The sequence below is a fragment of the Athene cunicularia genome, assembly GCF_003259725.1.
Source record: "Athene cunicularia isolate RWA chromosome 17 unlocalized genomic scaffold, athCun1 chr17_part1, whole genome shotgun sequence".
NCBI lineage: Eukaryota > Metazoa > Chordata > Aves > Strigiformes > Strigidae > Athene > Athene cunicularia.
This window is the reverse complement of record NW_020799122.1, coordinates 6615030-6622601: the sequence shown is the minus strand read 5'-3', so window position 1 is coordinate 6622601 and position 7572 is coordinate 6615030.

Below are 7572 nucleotides of genomic sequence, written 5' to 3'. Positions count from 1 at the left end.
GGGAGATGCAGTCCGCGGGCGGGGCCGCCCCGAGGTGCGAGGGCCGCTTACAGCTTTCATCTGAGGGCAGGGATGGCGCTGGGAGCCGCCCGGCTCGCTCCCCCGGCACCAGCGCGGCACAGCCTGTCCCCAGGCCTCGGGCGCTGCGCGGGGCAGCTTGACACGGGGGTACGGCCCAGGCCCCGTCGGCGTGCCCCCAGGTTCCGTCAGCCGGTACCTGTCTGCGGGCCCGTGCAGCTCGGTCCCTACGCCGGGGGTTCGGTCACTATGTCCAAGCAGTGCGGTCAGGATTGGGTCAGAGTACCCGTACGGTTCCTACGCGCACACACTTTGGTCTTCGCGCCCATCCAGCACTGCCAATACACCTGAGCAGCGTGGTCACAGTACCTGTACCGACAGCTGATGCGCCCGTACGGGACGGCTGTGTGCCACACCTGTGGAAGTGTCAGAATACAAGAAATACTCGATACGGTTAAATTGGAGCCTTGCAATAACGCTACTGCGTTTCTGCTGCTTCATCTTCATTCCAACATAGATGAAAAAAAGCATCAATATGTGTTTATAGCTGCAAAACAATAGATGTTGTTGCTATGTTTGTTTTACAGAAACACAAAGAAATGCTTCATTAAACGCACTTAGATTTTGGTTTTAAAAATCACTTGTCTACAACAAAGAGGAAACTGATTTTAGGTTTTTAAAAGGGATGGAGTTTTAAAAAGAACGTAGTGCAAGGCCATATTTGATTTGCAAGTATAGCAGTGAAAGCAAGTGTTCAGAAAAGAAGCTGATGGCTAGCAGTGACTCAGGAGGATGGGGAGTGCTGCATTTCAAATACCGCTCAGTTCGTGCTACCCAGTACTCTTGTTCACAGCTCAGAGAGAACCGGGGGTGGTGGGGGAAAGGATTAACAAAAAACTGCAACAGATTTTGAGTTGTATGTTTTGTTTTAAATAGCAACTTTTTATTTATAAAGATTCTAAGATTTCACAGATGTCCATCAAATGTAATCCATGTAAAAATGCCTACCTGGGTGTACAGAGAAATCAGAACAACCACATCGAGGGGTAAATTTCCCTCACTGTGTCAGTGAAGATGCCCAAGGAAAATGCCTTGAAAACATCACGAGTGTGCAGGTAAGAACACTGAAGGAAGGGAAAGGAGCGGCTCCATCTGTATGGGTAACACCATGGCAGGGCATACGTGGGCTGTTTTGGGGGCTGTCAATGCTATATTTTCCTCTCAGCAAATTGCCCAATAACACTCAAGAAACAAGCTTAAGAAACTCCATATAGACTGTGGACAAAAAAATCTCTGAGCATCTGTGCAACCACTCTGATTATTTATGTTAAAGGAACCTGGAAGAAAAACACAAGTTTTTTTCCTTCAGAAGTTGATACCTACTCCTTGTTAGAGGTCACCATAAAAAGAATAGTGAGGAGTATCAAAGACTTGAAGAATGTTATCACCTTCCTCCCTGGATCAGAGCTGATGCTTAGGAAGATTCAGACCATGATGATCTTTGAAGCTTTATTTGAGAAACCATAAGAAAAAAAAATTGTTTTCTTCTCAGAGATTGCTATAGCCTGAAATTCACCCACACAACTATAATTTCAGAGAAGGAGTACCTAGCTATATCACTGCAATCCTCTCACATAATTTAACAGCTGTACTAATAAGCCTTAATGGCCATGACCAGCCCCACCTGAGGCTTTTCCCCACATCTGTGGGCCCAGGAGCTCTATTTAAGCTCAGCCCAGGGCTATCAGTCCTTGATAAATTACAAACAAGTGTTAGTATGTGGTTTAGTTGAAGCCTTGGATGCTTATAGAGGCCTTGATTCTGGTTTAACTTGTAGGCTGGCTCTTTAGCTCTGTCTCACTACTAGAGATGTGCCTGGTGATCACTAGATCTAATCCTGGCTTGTAGGTTGGTATCTCTGCTTAACGCTGGATGTGACTCATTGTCATACTGTTACTTCATGATCTAAGCTTTTTGTTGGACACAGACATTTTCTTTGGTCTGTCCTGCTTGTCTCCATTGGGTGCTGTGGGTTTGGGCCCTGACTGGCAGCAACTTTGCCAGCTGCAGGATTTACCCTTTAGCTCCTGCTTCCTCTTCCCCTGTGGAACAGCCCTACTCTTGCTGTTTCCTGATAACGGCATGAACTGCTTAGCTAGTACATAAAGTGGCTTCACTTGGTCCCCTTATTGTCCCTTACCCCACCCTATGAATCCATACCTGCCTTTAATACTTCCACAAAAGCAACAATATTTAATTGCGACTATCAAAATTTTTTTGAACAATCGCAACATCAACCTGTGAGTTGTATACTATTCCCTGCTTAGCATGCTAAGCAGGTATTTTGTTCTAGGTAAACCCACTCCAGTCCAGGAACAATCATTCAGGTTTATACAAACTTCTGGAAAAATTAAGCTAATACATTTGTTTTGAGAAAGGTTTGTGAAAGAATACTCAAAGTACAGTGTGTCAGCAGCTGATATTAAGGTGGGGGGGGGAATGGGGTTCATGTTGCAGGTTAAGGAACTAAGAACAGCAGAAAGGCTCCTGTGTCACTTCACAGGTATTATTTCATATGTTCTCTGGGTTTGTGTGCAACTTGTACTTAATTATTGGGAAATTTGTTCCTGGGGGGGTGTCTAAGAGAGTCCTTGGTCTAGTTTACTGTGGTCTCAAAGGGTGAAATTGTACTGGAGGGACAGGTGGAGCTAATAGGGTGTTCTCCAGGTAGATAAAGGAAGAAAAGAAGTGGTGGAAGTGGTAAAAGCCTGCAGAAATGCTGGCAAATTATACATAGATTTCTCAGAGGATCAATATTAGTGTAAAACTGTAAGATGCACAAAATGTGCTCCTGCTTTGTGTCTTGCAGAGATGCTTGTAAGCAAAGGAGACCACAGCATCTGCTGCAGCGTTACCCCTACAAGAACTCATTAATATCGCGGAGTCTATCTAAACCCTTCTGCAGCAATTGTAATCACTCAGCCCAGAGAGACACGAACTCGAGCATCAGAGACAGTGAGGCTTGGTTTCTAAGAAGCTTAGAAACCTACACCTCCCACTGACGAGAAAGAGAACTGCAGGCACTCAGAACCACTCCTAAAGCCTTCCATTTTCTCTCCAGCAAGAAACTGAGTTGCAAGGATGTTAGCAGCAAACAGGCTTTTGATTCTGTTATACCTCCCACCTGTGACTTATGCAGCAGCGTGTAGCCGTTATAGGAGGAAAAACAACTATGTGCTCATCCTTCATGGGAAATACTGAAAAGCTGCCATGTCTGTGAAATAAAAAGGAATTTTATAAACTAGAGTGGACAGGGAAAATCTATTTATTTCTGCCTTGGTGGAAAAACTTAAGAATAAGCAAAGAAAAACAAGAAAGATGAACGATTTCTCCCCCCTTCCCCCAGGTGCTATAAATATTTCTGGGTGTACTTTAATGTGAATCCCTAAAAATGCATGTGGGCATAACTATGTGTGTTTCTATGTATGGCTATCAACATAACGACAGTTTTGTACGCTGATTTTGTCACCTCATGCAAATAGAACTCCCAGTTTAGTTAGCATAATTAGAAATAGACACTTGAGTGCTGGATTCTGTCCCTCATTCCTTGCCCTTGCAAAAATAACACATCTAGTCCTCAGTGGGAAAAAAAAAGAGAGGCAAAAACGTGGAATACAATTAGCTTACAATTCTCCTAGTTATCTGCAAACTGTTTCCGTTCACTCCAGGTAGAGTTGTGAATGTTCAGGTCATTTCACAGTGTGTCATGAAGTGGATACTCCCCGTCCTTTGGGTTCTTAAAAAATGTTTATAAACACAGGTAAAAATTCAAATCAAATATTTACAAGCAGAGGTTAGAATATAAATTCCAGGAAGAATCAGGGCTAGGATTGTCACTGTCTGCATCAATATAGAATAGGTTATACAGCTGACAGATAGTTAAAAAACTTAATTAAAATTAGCCTCTTAAATTTACATGACTATGTAAAGCTGCCTATAGAGATAGAAATGATTAGTATCTATTTTATAGGTACTTAAATGCTACTGTAGTAACAATGATACCATAGTAACATCATTGATCTCTTGTGGTATTGGTTGCTCAGATAGAAAAGGTTTCTCACTAATATTCCTATTGATTGGAAAAGCTATCTGAAAGAAAAACAAACTTTATTTTAAATTTTTCAAATAGAGTTTTTCTCTGTAGAATAACATAGTAAAATGCTTCCTTTTCTGTTCTGAAACAGATAATTTGCTGAACTGGTCTGTGAATCCCTTAAAAAGGGCTAAAAGATGGTAAATCTACTGTGTATGAGACACTGGGTCAGGTTTATCTTTAGTGTGATTATTCAGAAGCCAGAATATACATAATAAATCAACTGATGCTATAGTCCACAAGGAAAGGGATCTGGGCATGGATGTGAGTTTAAATTAGTATTTCAACAGCAACTAAGGTGAGTTGTCTGCACTTTCCACATCCAGTGAGATGATGCAGAATAGCTCCTGGAATATATTTTACCTGAAAGTCACAGTATCTTAGTTTATATCCTGTGGGCCTGTCCTGCCAATCAAGAAATATCAGGAATAGGTTTCCAGAGCAATAGAACAAAGAATGGGTGCAAATATCCCTTAATGCACAGGTCAGTTTGCTTTGGAATGTTGTGTGCTACTGCTTTCATATGTGTGAATACAGTCTTTCTCCAGATAAAACAGACATGGAAAACAGTGTAATTCCAGTAATTAATATCGGCTGTTGAGAGCAGGGCTGGTGAAGCCTGACTCATTCTTTCAACAGATAGGCCCCAAAAGCAGGAGGGAAAAGTACTTTAAAGCTCCATATGCCTTTTTCTCCAAGGAGTTTGGGAGGTTTAAAGACATTATGGTGAGAACTAGTTATATCCTAGTGAAATGGATGAGTAATAACACCATCCTTGCGGATTGCAGAGGAAATTGTGAGCACCACAGTATCTTGGTGCTGTCATAGGCACTGAGAAACTTGGATTTTTGAAAGCTATGTGGCTTCACCAAGCGTTGCATACCAAGCTGAAATTAAAACATACAACTGCACAGTCCCATCATGTACTGGAAACAAGAAATCTGTGGTTATCTGCACGTCTGATCTGGTCCCTGGAACAAATTCATATAGTCCAGCAAAAACATGGCTATCTAATGCAATCCAGCTCCTGAATAAAAATCATTCACATGGTCTGTCTTATTATCTGCCAAGAAATTTCATAACCCTGATCTAATCATACAGAGGTGTAATGCAGGTTGGCTTACAGTGATGATCCAGCAACTCCACTGATGGTAGTCTGTATTGCACGGTATTTTCTGGGTCATTTTCTTACCTTGAACTTTTTTTTTTTTTTTTCATTTACTCTTGTCAGTGAGACACAATCTTTGTGTAACCACCCCCTGAGCCTAGCGGATACCTGGGTTATTATTGAGTGATAATGTAATCTGTGTTGTAGCACCATGTTTTACAGTTCCATGTATTCTCCCATTATGACATGCATTTAACATGGCATACTGAACAGCCAGTTAATAATTGAAAGGGAGATGTTCCTTGCAGGAAAAAACACCTGTCAATAGATGGGAGGTCAGGGTCTGTGTACCAATGCTCAGTGGGCACCGCCAGTACGTGCCCTTTGGCTGTCTGCTTAAGACACGCTGTTCTATTGCCTGTAATGGAAGGAAGGATCCTAGACAAATTTTCTGCACTGTTACCCTTACAACTCTATGACTTTCAAACTGAACAGCGTGATCAGCTGAATCTGGAACCTTCTCTTCTGGATTCAGTTAAACCATCTCCAGTAGGTGTGATGTTTATGTCTGGCACATAAAGGCATCTCTGAAGATCAGACTTTGGATCGTAGGTTGATAAAGCAGCATGTGTCTTCACTTCCTACAGCCCTAATCCTGACTTGTGTTGTGCATGCACGGGACCAAATCCATGTCCAGATTTGTGTTTAATGCACTGAATTGTAGGCTCATTCATCAACTCCCAAAGGCTGCTTATTTAATAACTTGTATATAGGACCCCACGGAGGAAAGCCCAGTCTTTGAGGGGAGCCTCTAGACTGTCAGAATATAATATCTAACAGTGAAAAAACTGGAGACTTAGTTACGTATCTCAGTAACATGGTGCTTTGTAGATGTCCAAATGTTACATACAAGGAATACTCACAAGAACTTTAGTGGTAGAATTAAGAATAGAACACATAGATTTCAGATTTATATTTATTTATTCAACCTGAATTCTGTTTTTTGCATGTCTGGCTAATATATAGACTAGCAAGACATTTGTAGGATCATAAAGCTTAACCCTCTCCCCCATCCCTACAAACTAGCCAGGCTGGTACCTGCTGTAACAACATGATTACAGGAGCAGAGGATCACTTAAGCAAAATGATTTGAAAAAGACTCCACGTAGGTTTTCTGCTCCATGTGTGTATTCCCTGGGATGATACTTAAGCTTTGATGCTTGACAGTAGAACATTTTCTCTGTGTGCAGACAGCTGTGGCTGGATAAAGGACTCTGGGCATTAACATGGCCAGTCATTGATTAATATGGATGGGCATCTCCAAATTGATTATTGTAAAATCAGGGTGGTATAAAAAGGCCCAAAGGAAAAATCAACATATGCTGCTGTGTTGAAAATTATTAATGCTAACTGTGTATCACCAGTAACTGTGTTCAGCTTACAATACTTTCAGCTCAAAATCAATTCTGAGGCCTTTAATGAATCAAGTAGTCTTTACTGACGTGACTAATACGACTATAAAATAAATTATTTCAGGATGGATTCTCTGGAATGGCAAAGAGCAGAAATGCATCTTTACCCTTGAAGAGGAAATGACAGTCACAGTATATTTGCATACAGAGGCTGTGTGCACTGAACACCCCTAGAATGAATTAACTTACAGAAAACAGGTAAACAGGTGCTGCAGGAAAGGTTTTGCTGCAAACTCACACACACACACAAAAAAAAAAAAAAAGGATGGACCTGCTAGTCATCTCTATCTACAGCACTGAGTAATATTGCAAAAGTCCCTGTTTGTTTTCTTCCAGGTTCTCATGGCAGTCTTGCCAAGACGTGACCACAGCGAATGGCCAGAGGCTCTGCTGGGTTTTATCCACCCTCGGTGAGATGGTTACCACAGATTCCCCTGGACTATTTAAAAAAACACAAAGAGCAGAAAGCCCACGCTGTTGGATGCCATCTGCTCTCCCTCTGCAGCCGCTTATTCCATTCCCCCTGCCCAGCCCTGGACAGATGGTGTCCATCCCCTCCCAGCCCTCTCGGGGGACAGGGGACCGCGCTCCTGCTGCTCTGCGGGGGATGAGGAACGGAGGTGTCGCAAGCTGGGGCGACCTGAGAGGAGGCTCCGGGGGTGATCCCGAGCCTTGCGGAGGCGGCCGGCTCCTCCAGCCCCGCCGAAGGAGCTGCCTCCTGCCTGGGCTGGGCCGGGAAGCGGGGCCGGGCAGGTGGTTATTGTCCCCGGCGGGAAGATGGAGGCGGCTGGCGGGGAGCGGTGAACGCCGCGGGCTGCGCC